An 18,445-nucleotide genomic window follows, 5' to 3' on the forward strand; every position below is an offset into this window, starting at 1 on the left:
GTTTACTCTCCAGCTTCACCATTTATTAGCTCTGCAAATAGGACTAATAACATTCAATAAAAATGCTGCATGTGTACCATGTGTCAGGCATCTTGATAAGCCTATTTGTAAATTATGTAAATTTAATCCTTACATTAATGTGGGATAGGACTATTTTTTCACATTTCCCAAATGAGGAAATTGAAGGTCTCAAAAAATAAGTAAACAACCAAAGTAACACAGCTGTTAAGAGGAAAAGCTAAAATTTAAACCCACATCTGCCAAACTCCAAAGCTCTTTCTCTTCATCTTGACAAGAAGATCTCAAACTTTGGTGCACATCAGAATCAAGTGGAAGACTTGTTGAAATAAAGCTTTTTGAACCTCTCCCCCCGCCCCCACACACATACAGAATTACAGATTTAGTAGGTCTAGAAGCTCTGGAGCGTTGGTGGTGCAGTGGTTAAGAGCTATGGCTGCTAATCAAAAGATCAGCAGTTTGAATCCACCAGCTGCTCCTTGGAAACCCTATGGGGCAGTTCTACTCTGTCCTATAGGGTCACTGTCATGGATTGAATTGTGTCCCCCAAAAAATATGTCTCAACTTGGTTAAGCCATGCTTCCCAGTATTGAGTGGCTGTCCTCCATTTTGCAATTGTAATTTTATGTTAAAAGTACTAGGATGGGATTGTGATATACCTTCATTCAGGTCACCTCCTTGATCCAAGGTAAAGAGAGTTTCCCTGGGGTGTGGCCTGCACCACCTTTTATTTCTCGAGATAAAAGGAAACAAGCAGAGAGTTGGGGACCTCATACCACCAAGAAAGTAGCATCAGGAGCAGAGCACATTCTTTGGACACGGGGTCCCTGCACCTGAGAAACTCCTCGACCAGGAGAAGATTAAGGACAAGGACCTTCCTCCAGAGCCAACAGACAGAAAGCCTTCCCCTGGAGCCAAAGCCCTAAATTTGAACTTGTAACCTACTAGACTGAGAAAATAAGTTTCTCTTTGTTAAAGCCTTCCACTTGTGGTATTTCTGTTATGGCAGCACTAGATGACTAAGACAGTCACAAAAGTCAGAATTGACTTGACAGCAACAGGTTTTTGTTTTAGAAGCCCTGATGGTGTAATGGTTAAGCACTCAGTGGCTAATCAAAAAGTTGGAAGTTCAAACTTATCTGGCAATCTGTCAGATCTGCCAAGTGGTATTGCTATGAGTCTGAATCAACTCAACAGTAACCAACAACAACAGGTGTGGCCCAAGAATTTGCATTTCTAACAAGTTTCCTGATGATGCTAATGCTGCTGGTCTGAGGACCTATGCTGAGATCCACTGGTCTACCCCACATTTTCAGAGTTACTGTGCACATTCAGTGATACAGCAATTTTTGCAGAACTCTTCATAGAAGAAAGCTTTGGCTGTTCTTTATTTGGATGTCTGTTTTCAAATCCCTTGTCTTTGTGATTCTTGTATTCTAGTAAAGTTCCCAGGTGTATAAAGAGACTTGAGAAATCCTCCCTCGAATCATTATTTCTAGTGCTTTCTTCAGTCCAGTGCCCTAAATGTTTTTCCAGTGGTCTAAGAGACTTAATGCCCTTCCCACTTCACAATTTAATTTTAGGGAGTAAATAAGCCACAGGACAAAATCTGTTATCATATCAATCCATTTACCAGGATTTTGAAAGCCTTAATTTATCACAAAATCATGTCACATGAATAAAAAGCTTTCTGTAAGCTCTTGGTTTCTTTTAAACTTGATTTTTCTCCGAGTATCTAACTTTCTCTGCAGCCGTATGGGTGGGTTGGTAATAAATTTTCCCTATGGGGCTCTATTACCTTAAGGATAGCTTTTCTCTTTCATTATTTTATTGAGTTTTTTTTACCAGCCCCAAGCTTTGACTAGGAAGATAATAGCCTACAGCAGAGATTCTGAGTATAGTGTACTGAGTAGCAAAATGTGTTATTACTTTCTGCATGTTCCATTTCTCAGATAACTTGTGATTCACAAGCACTATTGTGATTAATTTAAGACACTCAATTCAACCTCCAGTTAGCCAGTAACTACGTATACCTCACTAGAAAAAACAAAGAAGGAAGGGTTTTTTTTTCCCCTAAAATTATCCCTCAAAATAAGAAGGAATTCTCTTAAATATTTTGCGTTATGGTGGACTCCCAATTACATTGTACTGAGTGAAATGCTCATCAAAGCAAATGTCCTCTTGTTATGCAAATAGTTTTTTCATTAGGTGTTGATTTCTGTTTAGTTGATTTCTGTTTAGATATATACAGTACACCTATCAATATTATTTCAAAAATGTTCTGGATATAAGAAAGTGAGGTAAATAAGCTGTTAAGATTCTTTGATCACAAGTAATAGGGATCCACTCAAGATAAGCTAGCTTAAGCAATACGGGAGATTGTTTTAAAAATGTAGATTAGCTCATGAATTCCAAGGGCAGAGCAGGCTGAGCCTCTGGAAGGGACCATATTATAGATTAAATTGTGTTGGCCACTGCCCATGAATTGGTAAAAATCCAAACATACCGGCTCTCACCATTGCCCAATTCTCTTAGCACAGCTAGGAAGACAGCATGCAGCTCAGCCCATTAAGCTGACGTGTTCTTACTTTCTTCAATTAGTGTTTTTAAATCTACTGGTCTTAATGAAGCAGCTTTCCATATAAAATGTTATCCATGTAAACTGGAACTGCCATCTTTGAACCAAGCAGCCTTCTGCTGGTCAACAGAAAGTTGTTCACAGGGCACTGTCTGTGTGGCAATGGGCTCTGGCAGCTTTTCAGGTGGTTCCAGGGTAGGATCTATGGGAAAAGAGACTACCTGCTCATATATATGGTGGGTGTCTCCCTGCATTCCCCCAGTAGCTTTTTATTTTACAAAGAATTTCCATTTTATTATTGAACTAGTTTGGTTACCACCTTCCTTATTAGAGGGTTTCTCTGGCATCACCCAAGACATTGTGGGTATTTCAGGTCTCACGACAATTTTATGTCCTTCTGTCATTGAGGTAGTCTCAATCAAAGCCCAATAGCAGGCGAGTAATTTTCTTTCAAATGGGATGGATCATGTTGCAGCATCTGGAAACTTCCTAGTTCAGAATCCCAAAGGTTGCTGTTAGGCAATGTTCTCAGATTTTTGCCATAAGCTTCAGTCTGTAGCAGGCACCTCCAAAATCATGTCTGATTGTGAATCATAAGCACCTAAAGGCAGGGAGAGTGAGACCACTTTCTGTAGTTCAGACATAGCTTGCTGTTGCTCTGGCACCCATTCAAACACAGTTTTTTTCCCAAGTGGTTTTATGGAAGGGAGCCAGCAGTATTCCCAGATGTGAAATATATGTTCTCCCAAATCTAAATAAACCAACCAAACATTAGGCCTCCTGCTTAGTCTTGAGAGTAAGTAGTGACAGCAACTTATTTTTTATTGCCTGCAGAATATCACGGGTGGTTCCTGCCCAAATTATTCCCCAAAATTTCACCATTTGAGCAGGGTCCTGGATTTTTGCTGGATTTATTAACCAACCTTGGTTGCTCATGTGCTGGTTATTAAATCTAGCAAAAATCCAAGGCCCTGCTCAAACAGCAAATCAAATTCAAATCAGCCCTAGCCTGTTCTTCAGTGTTTAATATTAACATAATATCATCAATGTAGTGAATCATTACTCTTGAGAGCCATACCATGTCCTAGTCTCTTCTAACCAAACTATGACAGTAAGCCAGTGAATTTAAGTAAACTTGTGGCAATACAGTTAAAGTAAATTGGGATCCTTTCCCATGTGAAAGCAAACTGGCTGGCTCTTTTCCGAGATTGGGATCGAGAAAAAGGCATTTGCAAGATCAATCACCGAGTACTAGTCTCCTTGAGCCTCTTGTGTTTTCTGCACCTTTAATGCCACGTCTGGAACAGCTGCAGCCACAGGTAGCACTATTTTATTTAGGCTTTGATAGACTACTGTCAGCCTTTTATGGGCCACATGGAGAATTTATTGGCACCAACACTCCAGCCTTTAGCATGTCATTAATCAAACCAGTAATCTCCTTTTATCCACCAGGTATCCTATAGTTTTTCAAATTAAAAACTGAGTGAGTCTAGGCAGTTCTTATGGTTCCCATTTAGCATGTCCAGTCAATACTGGCCTAAGGGAAGATTTATAGGCCTTCAGTTTTACAATATCAGGTAGAGAGAGCATCCCCCAATTAGACATAATATCCATACCAATAATATATTCATGTATGGAAGATACAACTACTTCATACAAGATTTGTTTAAATCTTCCAATTCTCATCCAAACTTTTATCTTAGCCCCATCAACTGTCACATCCCCGTATCCTCCCAATCCAACCTGAGGCCCCTTGCAGTTTTTTTTTTTTAATTATGGCGCTTTAGGTGAAACTTTACAGCTCAAATTAATTTCTGATACAAAAATTTATACACTTATTGTTTTGTGACATTAGTTGCAATCTCCACAATGTGACAGCACACTCCCCCTTTCCACTCCAGGTTCTCTGTGTCCATTCAACCAGTTTGTGTCCCTTTCTTCTTCTTCTACCTGCCTCCGAACAGGAACCACCCATTTGGTGTTGTGTATCTGATTGAACTAAGAAGCACACTCCTCACATGTATTATTTTTTGTTTTATAGACCTGTCTAACCTTTGTCTGAAGAGTGGTCTTCAGGAATAGTTTCAGTTCTGGGTTAAGAGAGTGTCCAGGGGCCATAGTTTCGGGGGTTCTTCCAGTCTCTATCAGACCATTAAGTCTGGTCTTTTTACGTGAATTTGAGCTCTGCTCCACACTTTTCTCTGCTCCTTTGTGTTCCCTGTCTGGGTGGTCATTGGTAGTAGCCATACACCATCTAGTTCTTCTGGTCTCAGGATGGTGGAGTCTCTGGTTTATGTGGTCCTTTAGTCTTGTGGGCTAAAATTTTCCTTATGTCTTTGGTTTTCTTCATTCTCCTCTGCTCCAAGTTGGATGGGACCAATTCATGCATCAAGCTTTTAACACCCCAGGTGCCACTCACCAAAGTGAGATGCAGAACATTTTCTTAATAAACTTTGTTATGCCAATTGACCTAGATGTCCCCCAAAACTATGGTCCCCAGGTCCCAGCCACTCTGTCCCTCAAAGTGTTTGGATGTGTCTAGGAAACTTATTAGCTTTTGTGTTGATCCCGTTGTGCTGACTTCCCCTAGATTGTGTGTTGTCCTTCCCTTCATCGAAGCTGATCCTTGTCTATTATCTGTTATCCAATTACCCTCCCCCTCCTCACCCTCATAACCATCGAGGAATACTTTTCTCTGTGTTTAAATCTTTTCTTGAGTTCTTATAATAGTGGCCTCATACAATATATGTCCTATGGTAGCTGACTAATTTCACTCAGCATAATGCCCTCCAGATTCATCTATCTTGTGAAATGTTTCACAGCACTAAATCAAAGAACACAAAGTAATAAATGTTGGAGACGTTGTGGAGAGATTGGAACACTTATGCACTGCTGGTGGGAACGTAAAAAGTTACAAACACTTTGGAAAATGATATAGCGCTTACTTAGAAACCTAGAAATAGAAAAACCATGTGATCCAGCAATCCCACTCCTAGGAATATATCCTAGAGAAATAAGAATCATCACACAAATAGAAATGCACAATCATGTTCACCGCAGCATTGTTCACAATAGCAAGAATATGTAAACAACCTAGGTGCCCATCAACAGACAAATAGGTAAATTATAGTACATTAAAAAAAAATTATAGTACATACACACAATGAAACACTAGGAAACAAGAAAAAACTGATGAATCTGCAAAACCCCCTTCAAGATTTTATTTACAGTTTTTGGGATTACAGCACATTGGACTCCTGTGTCCAGGAGCCCCAAGAATGTCTCTTCCCCAACCCCAGGCCATTTACCCATATATGTGTATATGACCTCGGATCCCCTGCTGGGGGCTGAACCAGAAGACCCTGGCCCCCTCATCAACCTTTATCTTGATCAACTAGCTAAACCTCTGCTTCTAATGGTCCCAGGTGGGACTTCTCATCATTAAATTCCTCCCAACTAGTGTGAATAAAGGAGTTCTGGTGGGACAATGGTTAAGCGTTAGCTGCTGACCAAGAAGTTGACAGTTCAAATCCACCAGCCATTCCTTGGAAGCCCTATGGGGCAGTTCTACTCTCTCCTATAGGGTCACTATGAGTCGGAGTCAACTCATTAGCAATGGGTTTGGCTTGGAACCCTAGTGGCACAGTTGTTAAGAGCTCAGCTTCTAACCAAAAGGTCATTAGTTTGAATCCACCAGCCACTCCTTGGAAACCTATGGGAGAGTTCTACTCTGTCCTATAGGGTCGTTATGAGTTGGAATTGATTTGATGTCAATGGGTTTTTTTCGGGGTGAATAAAATGGATTTGTTTAGGTCTCTTTAATGTTGCAGGACTGGCAGAAATTTTCTTTGGTCCTCCACCCAACCTCCTATAGTTCTGCGTTAGAACCTTTGTCTCAACTCCATCAATGTCTGCTATGTTCATCCATTTCTTAGTAACCACCTAAAAATCTCTGCCCTGCTGGGTTAAGTTCTTTTCCCATTGCCTATTCCCATTCTCCTATGAATCACCCTTACGTTTCTTGCACCTGTAAGATCCATGCAGTGAAGTTGTGCCAACAGATCCAACAAGGCTTCTCAGATTGTTGCTTTTTTTGCAATAACAAGGTTACATGAGGTGCCTGAGTAGAGGGAGCTCCCTTGATTACTATATCTGCCATAATCATGTAAGGGGCATACTACTGGATGAATATCCTGATCACCAATAAGCTATTCCAGCATGGCTCGCATAAGCGGCACATCAGCTGCTTCCTCTGGAGTGTTCCATTGGGTATTTAGAGGAGAAGGAGGCAGTTTCCTTTCTCGGGGTAAACAAATACCGCTGCAAGTTTTATCCAGTCCACTTTGCTGGCTGTCCTCTCTGGGTTAACCTGCTGTGCAACTAGATCCTGCATCATCATTTGTAAGTGTCCATAGGGAGTTGTGGGCCTTGCATCAACCCAAACCTACTGTTCCATTGTACAGCATTCAAAACTAAAGACACTGACCCTAAATTAGTCATTTTCACAATTCATTTTAGTAACAGTTCCTCTGGAAGCTGATGACACCAATCTACAAATTGAAGCAACTCCTTTACACTATACCCCCTGGTTTCTACAGTTTGTTTTTTTCCATTCCGCTCACGGACTACCTTCTTGGTGGCCAGCAGTCATAGGGGTACTTCCTGTTGTTCCCACACGATTTTTCCTTTCAGTTGAGCCTTGAGACTAGTAGTAGCCATGACCGGACTGGATCTGGGCTTGGTTCAAGTGCTATAATCTGCCCCTGCATTCTTTTTTCCTGCTATGGCAGCTATTACTGATAACACAAACCAAGGAATTGTATGTCTTGCCTTTTCATCATCACTCCTACTAGCCAATTCCTCAGAAGTTAGATCCACCACTCCTAAATCCCATGAATTGCTCTTGCCTTGGGTAACTAACTGATTGCAAAGTAACAGCTGCTTCAATCCATGGGTGTTTTTTAACCCATCTGGAAACCAAAGGTTCTCATTCTCCTGTTTATCCCCTTTTTTCCAAAACCACATATTCCAGTGAGTCTGGGTGGTTGCAGCGAACCCCACCACTCTGACACCAACTAAATGAATAATTCCTTTTATAAGGATCAGGACATAGCTGGTTCCTGTAAGGCAGAGGTTAAAGATGTCCCAAATGCCCAAACTGCTGCACCACTCCATCATCTCTAACATCAACCACTCCCTCTCCCTTCAGTACTCTCCCTCCCATCTCTGGGTTTGGTAATACCCTGCAACGTCTCACAGAACTCATGAGCCATACTTAGAGTTAAATATTTTATTAGGGAAGTAATGGAGTATAACTCAGGATCAGGATCAACTTGGAAGTAACAAGAACAACTCAGGATGCAGCTCCTCAATCAGGACAGCTTTTTCTCACCCTCTACTGATGGGCCCTGATGGGGGCTTCTCTGGCAAGTGTTACACTTAGCTCTGTGGGTTGGCTAGCCACACGACAGCCATCTCGCACTGGTCTCCTAATTCCTGCCGTCTGAAGCCACCATCTCTCGCTGTCTTCTGTTACAGCTCCTCTCTCTGTGTCTTCCATTGAGCTTAGTGGGATGGCAAAACTGACTAATCCCCTCATTAGGATTCCATACACCTTATTTGCAGGGTACCATGCACCTTATTTACATTATTAGCAAGCTATCCAATCCCCTTCGTGGGCCACAAGTACCTCATTTGCACAGTCAGAATAAACTCCAGGGTTTGGTTTTGGTTTACTCGGTCATTTGGTGGCAGTTAGAAAACCATGGTGAGAAAGGCCATAGAAAAGCAATCTATTGCATAGCAGATGTCTAGAGCCTTCACCTCCATGCTCCTGAGTTTGACCAGAAGTGAATGCAGAATCCTGCTTTTCTTTCCAGTAATGGGACTTTATATTGAGTTTCCTGTCCAATGATAATTGTTGTGCATTTTTATTCTCTGTTAAAGAGAAAAAAAAATCAAAATAACCACTGAGTTTCTATGCAGAAATACAGCAGACAAAATTTAACTCTGTGGTACAGAAGGTATTAACTTCTGTTAAAGATGAAAATCTATTTGCCTTGTGCATTGTGTTTTTATTTAGTTTATTCATTTTTACCCCCTTTAAAAAAGGGCATCTATTAATACATCCAGCCTAAGATTACAGTATAAGTAAACCTTTTACAAGAGTAATCTTTCTAAAATAGCAATGAGCAGAAAAGCATGTGAGGCTGGATAAATAAAAGCTATCTTTCTTCTGAGCAGAGAAACTTTGCTTTTCTTTTGACTGAGCTGCTTACTTCAGTGTAGTAACAGACTGAAGAAGATCATGTTGCAGAATTTGGCATCTACAGAGTTTATATTTTTCAGAATATTTAATAAAAGGCCACCAAATGTTAAAATAATTATCTATTTCCTGTTGAGAAATTTTTTTCCATTACTAAAATTTCTTAATTAAAGAATTAATTAAATGGGTTCTTTTAATTAAGAGGCAATTGTAGACATTGCAGTCAGTGAACAATGAAAAACTTTTATTTCCTTCATGGTTGTCTTGATCACCCTTCCAAAAAGGGTACCCTGGTGGCCAGGGGCAGATTATCCAATAGGCAAGGTAAGCACAGTATTTACCTTGCTTATCAGATCATCTGTAGTGAACAATTTCCCATTTTTTCACCACATCAGACTTTCTACTTCTAGGGATGGCTGGCATCTTCCTCTCTCCCAGCCCTGCAGAACCTCCCTACTGAATCAAAACCTCTTTTTAAATTTACAATCCCTGACAGGAGCAGATGACCCAGAAAATCAGGTAAGCATGGGCTTGTTTATGCTTACTTAGTAATCTGTAGTGAACAATTTCACATGAATGTGAAATTGTTCACTGTAGATGATCTCTAAGCAAGGTAAGCACCATGTTTACTTTGCTTATTGGATAATCTCCCCTTGCTAATGGCACAGCTCAGCTGCTAACCAAAAGGTTCTTGGTCCAAACTCACCCAGCAACTCCACAGGAGAAAGACCTGGTGATCTGCTCCTGTAAAGATTACAGCCTAGAAAACCCTATAGGGAAGTTCTACTCTGTCACATGGGGCATTATGAGTTGCAAATTGACTTGGCGGCACCTAACAACAGCAACAACCCAAGAAAGATACTTCTAGTGAGTCTATTTCTCTCCTTGAATTGCTTCCATGAACTCTCACATCCAATGCCTTAGCTTCCTCATCCATTTTGCTCAAACCACTGAATTTCTTTTTACATTGTTATCATCTGAATATACTAATATGGTATGGTAGCCCACAAACATCTAATTCACATAAATGTATATGGTCCTGCCTCATAAAAGGAGAAAGGAGAACAAGGGCAAAACAGAAAACACGAAACAGAAAACTAACAACTGAAATAACGTGAACTATAACCATCTTCTCAATATGCTTTTGCGCTAGTGTGACTATGAGATGAGAAACACGAATCTGTTGTTCTATTTGTAGACTTCATTTTCTGTGTGGCTTTTATAGGATCACCATTTCCCCACGATGAACTTGATTTAGTGTTTTATGATTTATATGTTAACAAAAGAACCATATAGACTGACTTTAGGTTCTAATTGTTAAGAAAGATGCAGCTCTGCAGGCAGAATCAAAAGCCTTTTCAGATGGGTAGAGATACATGTGTAGGTTTTAAGCTTTCCTTTGTCTCTCACATAATTATCTGGTGCTTTCCTTAATTTCATTTCTCGCATTCAGCTCTGCAAGACAAACCCAGGGCACTGTCCTTCTTCTTGTCCCTCCTTCCTCAAACCCTGCGTACAACACCCATGCAGGGGACCATCGCTCATGCTTGCAAGGGCTTTTATGAGTTGCCTTGTGTAACACAGTACGTAGGAAGCTTTATCATAGGTTTTTTTCTTTTTGCTTCTACTCCGGAGTGTTAATGTTTTTAACCAGAAATGTTAACAGTAATTCTCTTCATATGTTGTTAATTAAAGAAGAAGTAACTCTTTGTTCGCAATACCTTGATGTACTTAATTTCTCTTAGTGAAACATACACCTCAAAATTTGTCCCACCTCAGGCAAGGGAGTTGGACTTTCAGACTTTCGTAGGGGCAATAGCTGGCTCCAGGCTGGACATGAGGGGACAGAAACTTCCCGGTACTGTTGGCTTTCTGCACAGGGGGTGGAAGCATCTCCAGTAATCCAAGGGCAGTTCTCTAAGGAAAGTTTAAAGCACACAAAAGCTAGAAAATGGGTTGTAGAATTAGTAAGAGGGATACAAGGAGACCACAGTGTCCACTACAATGAATGTGTATGACTTTATAAATAAGACACAAAAGCACAAATCATAAAGAAAAATATATATATGTGTGTGTATGTTGTGTGTGTGTATATATATATATGCCAACATCAACGTAAAAAAGTATCAAGAACAAAAATAAGGATACAGTCAAAGGTAAAAGAAATAAAGGAATTTTAGTTTCATTTTTCTTTAATTTGATGACAGGGAATGTGGGTAAGGCAGGATAAATTATGACATTTATTTATTGCCTGGGAGTCTAGGTGAATGGTAATAATTGAAGACTACAGAAATGGATGATGAGTGCTAAAATACGTAATTCTAATTGTCGATGGGACACCCAGATGGATGTTTCCAGGAGGCAATTTATTCATTCATTTCTTCAACAGATATTTATCAGACATCTCCTCTGTGCCAGGCACTGTGCTAAAATTTGTGGGTTATATCATTGAATAGGATAAAAGCTATCCTTGAGGGGCTTATAGTCTAATAGGGGAATATAGATATTCAGTCATTCTATCAGTCCTTCAATGAACCTGTATGCCAATGTGTTATACATTGCTCTGGGATTTTAAGACACAGCAGTTAAAAAAAAAAAAAAGTTTTCTCCTGTTGTTGAGTTCACAATCTATTTGGGAATACAACAATTAAAAAAAATACATATATAGTAGTCATGTTAGTTGTATGGGGAAAATAATACAAGATGACTTATTTTTCAATTAGAGTTAAGGAAGCCTTAGCTTGAAGAGCTGACATTTAAATTGAGACATAAGTAACAATCATCCAAACTTTTGATGATAAGGAAGAGAAGAGTAAGTACAAAGACTCAAAGACAGGAAGGATCTTCGTGTGTTTGAAAAACAGAAAGAAGGGCGTGGGGTTCGAATACAGGAAATGAGGGGGGAAATGGCATGAGATTGGGTCAGTGAGGGTGAGATCAGCCAGCTTCAACGTATACATCCGGGTTTCCTGATTAAACAGAGATTAAATCGTGCACTTTATTAAAACACAAAGATAGTGTGAATTCGAAAATAACATTGAGATTCTTAGAAATACAGTTAATATCAGGGTTTCACAAATTGTGAAGGAGGAGAGTTTTTTTTTTTTTTTTTTAACATTGTGAATCAATATACTGATATATACTAGTTGCCATCGAGTCAGTTCTAACTCATGGGAATCCCATGTATGTCAGAGTAGGGTTGAGCTCCATCGGGTTTTCAATGACTGAATTTTCAGAAGTAGATGGCCAGATTAACAGGATACAAACCACAACCAACAACACACAAGCTCAGGAGGATAAGGTGGATAACTGGGATCGTCTAAAAATGTAACACTTATGCTCATCAAAAGACTTTACCAAAAGAGTAAAAAGAGAACCTATAGACTGGGAAAAAAAATTTGGCTATTACAAATCAGACAAAGGTCTAATCTCTAAAATCTACAAGAAAACCCAACACCTCTACAACAAAAAGACAAATAATCCAATTAAAAAATGGGCAAAAGAAATGAACAGACGCTTCACCAAAGAACACATTCAAGTGGCCAACATATACATGAGGAAATGCTCACAATCTCTAGCCATTAGAAAAATGCAAATCAAAACCACAATGAGATACCATCTCACTCTGGCATTACTGGTACAAATCAATAAAACAGGAAATAACAAATGTTGCAGAGATAGGAATTCTTATGCACTGCTGGTGGAAAAGCAAAATGGTATGGCACTTCCTCAGAAAGCTAGAAATAGAAATACTATATGATCCAGCAATCCCACTCGTAGGACTATATCCTAGAGAAATAAGAGTCACCACACTAATAGACATATGCACACCCATGTTCACTGTAGCATTGTTCACAATAGCAAAAAGATGGAAACAACTTAGATGCTCATCAACAGATGAACGGATAAACACACTGTGGTACATACATTTACAGTGGAGTATAATGCAACAATAAAGAACAATGCTGAATCTGTGAAACATCTCATAACATGGGTGAATCTTGAGGGCATTATGCTGAGTGAACTAAGTCAATCACAAAAGGACAAATATTGTATGAGACCACTATTGTAAAAACTCATGAAAAGGTTTACATACAAAATGAAACAATCTTTGATAGTTATGAGGGAGGGGAAGGGTAGGGATGGAAAAACACTTAATAGACAACAGATAAGTGGAAACTTTGGTGAAGGGTAAGACAGTACACAATACTGGGGAAGCCACCACGACCTGTACAAGGCAAGGTCTTGGTAGCTCCATAGACCTATCCAAACTCCTTAGGGACCGAATTGCTGGGCTGAGGGCTGTGGGGACCATGGTCTCGGGGAATATCTAGTTCAACTGGCATAACATAGTTTATAAAGAATATGTTCTACATTCTACTTTGGTGAGTAGCATCTGGGGTCTTAAAAGCCTGTGAACGGCCATCTAGGATACTCCACTGGTCTCACCCCTTCTAGAGGAAGGGAGAATGAAGAAAATTAAAGATACAAGGTAAAGATTGGTCCAAACGACTAATGAACCACATCTACCAACGGCCTTCACCACACTGAGTCCAATAAAACTAGATCGTGCCTGTCTACCACCACTGACCGCTCTGACAGGGATCACAATAGAGGGTCTCAGACAGAGCTGAAGAACAATGTAGAGCAAAATTCTAACTCAAAAAGAAAGACCAGACTTGCTGGCCTGACGAAGACTGGAGAAACCCTAAGAGTATGGCCCCTGGGCACCCTTCAGCTCAGTAACGAGGCCACTCCTGAGGTTCACCCTTCAGCTAAAGATTGAACAGGGCGTGGAACAAAACAAGGCTAAAGGGCTGCACCAGCCCTGGGGCAGGGGCTGGAAGGCAGGAGGGAACAGGAAAGCTGGTAATAGGGAACCCAGTGTTGAGAAGGGGGAGTGTTGTCATGTTGTGGGGTTGTTAACCAATATCATAGAACAACGTGTGTACTAACTGTTTGATGAGAAACTAGTTTGTTCTGTAAAACTTCATCTAAAGTGCAATTAAAAGAAAGAAGTAGATCGCCAGGCCCTTCTTTTGAGATGTCTCTGTGTGGACTTGATCCTCCAACCTTTCCATTAGCAGCAGAGTGCCTTAACCATTATACCACCCAAGGACTCCATTGTTGACCAATATCTTTTTAAAATACAGTAAGTACAAAATAGTGGAAAACTGAAATAATAAAGAAATACAAAGCACAAACTAATTTTAAAATTATGGCATTCAACAGTCTTTGTCTTGTCGCTACGTAAGTTTCTAAAGCCTTAGTCTCAATTTCTGTACTTATCTTGTCATAGGCTGGAAACATGTCATGGACCAAGATCAGGTCATTAATCACACTTTAAGTAGCACTGGATTGTATAAGTGCAAGGTTTTATTATAGTTTGAAAAGCTATCATATTTACAGATACAATAAGCATATTGCCCCTTAATATCATTCAATAAAAAAGACTTGGTTAGAAAAATTGTATAATCCCATTTCCTGATGTTGATGGTGGCAGTGGGAGAGGGGGAGGTGTATGTGTGTCATCCTATCAAAAATGTTATTAGGTCCTTGATTTCTTTAAAGTACAGTAATATATGAGCCCAATATTCCCAATGTGCTTTTGGCATTATTTATGAAAAACAGTCTTTAATTACCAAGCTTAACACATTATCCTTGGTGGAGACTCAAATCTCTTTTCCAACTTTAAACTGAGCAAAAGCTTTCATCTGGCAAGGTATTGAAGCCCACTATGAAAATTTTGTGCATAGAATTATCACCAAGAGCTATTTGGCAGCTTCTCCCTCTCCATGAAAAGGACTCTGTATTTTATCTTCACACAAATAACTCTCGCCACCATATAAATTATTTTCTCAATTATCCTTCAACCTTTTTGCAATAAGGTTTCCTGAAAAAGAACTGGAAATATCTACATCACATTCCATGTCACATTTCTTGATCCAAATTCTTTTAATTGGTCTTTTAGCCTGAATTTATTTAAAGCACAACAATTTCCTGTATTTCTGGAAGAGGAGTGGGAAATTTTTACCTCATCTAACCCTATCATGGACCATAACCCCATATTAATCTGGGAGACAGCCAACGTTTTTCTCTAGAGTGGTGTTACTTCTCCTCTAGCCTGCAGGATATTTTTGCGTTGGAAGTGAAATTTCGTAATTGTGAAAGGGATTTCCAACACACATTTTCCAGTCAATCCCAAGCGAAGGATAAGCCATTAGAGTCTTATAGAACCCCATCCAATCAGAGTATTGCCTCTCTCATTTTTAAGAGCCCGGATTTTATGCTCTTGGTAGAGAGCCAAGGGAAGTGCTGGTTCAGCACAGTCAATTCCAAAAGAGCATCTAATTTTATTGTCTCCCTCCTGAATTTCAGAGAACAATGGATTAGCCACAAGTCTACAGTGTGGCTCATATTATTATTTTCCTATCAGTCGTACCCTTGAATCTTTTTTTCTTCTCACTTTCCTGGTAGCATGCAGTCCCACTCTCTCTGATGCACATGAAAACATCTTCTAGCTCTGTGTGACCACCTGAACCAACAGGTATCACTTAAACTTGGGCAGTCTCATGAGACTCTGTTGTTGTTGATTAAGGCCTGGCAGTTTAGGGCAAAAGCTCATGTGAAAAAGGCCCATTGTCAGGCTTTGCTAGAGAGAGAGATGGTCTACCTTTGCAGTCTCAGCAAGAGCCTCAAATGGGACCATTTCTAATACACTACATGTGATTTTTGAATAAAAGACTTGAAAGGCTGTTCTCCAAAAATCTAATGAAACATTTGGCTGTATCTTAAAGAAGCACATGTTAATTGCTTATCCAACTATCATTTCACAAAAGGGCTGATCAACTTTCATTTCACAAAAGGACTGATAGCACTGTGAGTCTGTGAGGAGAAGACACCATGCTTTATTTCAAGGGCAAATTTTTTACCACAGGTATACAGGGAGGGTGGATGTAGACAAAATCTGCTCTGTCAATAATTATCACTAAATTTCTTAGGTAAAATGTTATCTTGTTTACATGCAAAACGCTTTCATTTCTGCAATAAATGACCTTCATTTGCAAAATCTGCTCTTTTTTTTTTTTTTCCTTCATGGAAAACAGAGACCTATTCATGGTTTAAAAAAAAAAAGAATCTGCTAAATGTGATTCCAAAACAAACTGGTACTACTGAAGTGAGTGACTTGTGACTCAAGTGACCCCTTAGAAGAAAGTGTTCTTAATCCAAGCCAGCTTCAAATTTCTAGGAGTCTAGATCTATTCTTCCCCAAGGTAGCTTTTTTTTATTTTAAATGGGGGAGAGGGGAAGACCTTGAGGTGGAAGTTGAAAACAACAACAAAAATATAGTCGCATTTCCAAGAATATTAAGTGGGTTTAACAGAAACTCAAACGGAAGAGAGAAATAGTGGCCTGAGGTAAAACAGAAGGAAATAAGCTATAAATTGTGAAGCTGGAACTTTCTCTTTGTCCCTTTTTGTTGCCCAGTAAAGCACAGAGCTACATCTGTATCAGGGAACGGGTTTCACACTTTTGATGGGAATGGATCAGCGAACTCTTCAACCTTCTAAGGAAATAAGAGCTGATAGGCAGCCAAGCAAACATCCTGGCCACAGCCAGGCAGGTAGCCACATGTTCAGAGAGGCTGAAATAATTCCACCCACCTTGACGGTTCTTTCCCATTTTAAAAGCAGTCAGAAAAAATGCCACAGAGATTTTCTTCCTCCAGGCGGTACCTTTCTGTGTTTCTTTTGTCGATCTGGGTTTTCTGACTCATTATTGTTCTAAATCAACAGCCCCCTCCATTTCAACAGCTGGGCCATTTGTTTCTCCCGCCCTCCTGCGCTGTCCCCTTGTTCAGTTCTCTTGGCATGAGGCCTGCCTCCATTGCAAGTCTTCTTCTCATTCTCCTGTTCAGGTCTTCCTTTCAGACCCTTCCCCGGCCTCTTTTGTCCCTCTCGTCGGGCAGTCTACCTGCTCAGTGCCACCATAACTAGCTCACTCATTCCAAATCCCCCTGCTGCTCGTCCCCTTCTCTTCATCTTCTTCCTACGTGCCGGGCAGGCTCCACTCCACAATTTCTTCAGGTGGCCTGGGGGTGAGGACAAGCAAGCTGTCACTTAAGCTCCCTCCATCTCAGCCAGCCTGAAATGGAAAGTGTGATAAATGGAACCGTACAAGGCTCAATTTTGTCTGGAAATTTCAAACTTATGATGTTCAAATAGGCTCATAAATTCCCCCATAACGCATCTCTGCTCTCCCTAATACCCAATTGCAGGTTTCAGCTGAGCAGGCCTCTCTACCTGTTTTTACAGCGGAGACATTCAGATCTTGGCGTGTGTCTCCAGCGCCTTCACATTGGCATGTTTTAATGTAGCGCTGAGTTCGGGGACACAGCCACCGCATACATATTTGCCAATTCTTTTCCAGGGGAAGAGTGTAGACAATGGACGACCCAGGTAGTCTTCAAAGGAATTTCATTCTCAGCCTCTTTTCTCTCTGTTTCTAAAGCCAGAACTGGCTTTGTTGTCGGTAGATATGTTTCTACATGTCCTGTCCTGGGAAAAAAATGTCAAGCGGAGAATCTTCAAAGTGTACTCTTGCTGCTTCACTGAGAGAAAGCTTTTTCTCCGTTTTCTCTCCCTTAGCTTCGGGAAATAGTCCTTAAAGTGATAATGAGTATTTATATCCAAATGGTAAGCAGAAACTTATCAGTTTTGCCTTTTTTTTAGGTAGTAGAGGCCAGTTGTTAGCTTGAGAAAATTTGAGACATGGCACAGTTAAATGTGTAAAAGATTGCATAACATTTCAATAAACAACGTTTTCTTGAAAATTTTTTCATTAATGTATAATCACACAAGCAGTACAAGAGGAAATTATTTTTGTGTCCCCTTGACCACGTTTTCCAATTCCAGGACCCTCACCAAATGTAAATACTTTCTCATACTGTATTTACTTATTGCGTTTATATCACATATGTCTATGTCTGTAGAAATTCATAGTCTTATGTTTTTTAAACTGGTATTCTTTGATATGCTTCATTCTACATCTTGCTTTCCCACTCAAAATATATCTTGGAGAGCTTTCTGTATCATTAGATATAGTTGCAATTCTTTCTTAACACTCCATATTACCCCATAATATATTGATTGCAAGTCTTTAAATGCATTCCCCTAGTAATGGATATTTAAATAGTCTACCTTTTTTCAGTATTATAAATAACATTTTGATGAATATTTATGAATATGTACCTTAATGTTTATCAGCGATTTCTTTTTTCTCCAGGATCTTGTTCCTGTTAGCTGCTGTCAAGTCGGCCCCTGACTTATGGTGACCTCATTGTGATCCACAGGGTTTCCATTAGCTGATTTTTTTTTTTAGCTCACCAGGCCTTTCTTCCTACTCTGTTTTAGTCTGGAAGCTCCGATGAAATCTGTTCAGCATTATAACCAAAAAAAAAAAAAAAAAAACCATTGCCATCAAGTCAATTCTGACTCATATCCACTCTATAGGACAGAGTAGAACTGCCCCATAGGATTTTACAGGAGTGGCTGGTGGGTTCAAACTGCCAACCTTTTGGTTAG

The sequence above is a fragment of the Elephas maximus genome, chromosome 20 (assembly GCF_024166365.1).
Source record: "Elephas maximus indicus isolate mEleMax1 chromosome 20, mEleMax1 primary haplotype, whole genome shotgun sequence".
NCBI lineage: Eukaryota > Metazoa > Chordata > Mammalia > Proboscidea > Elephantidae > Elephas > Elephas maximus.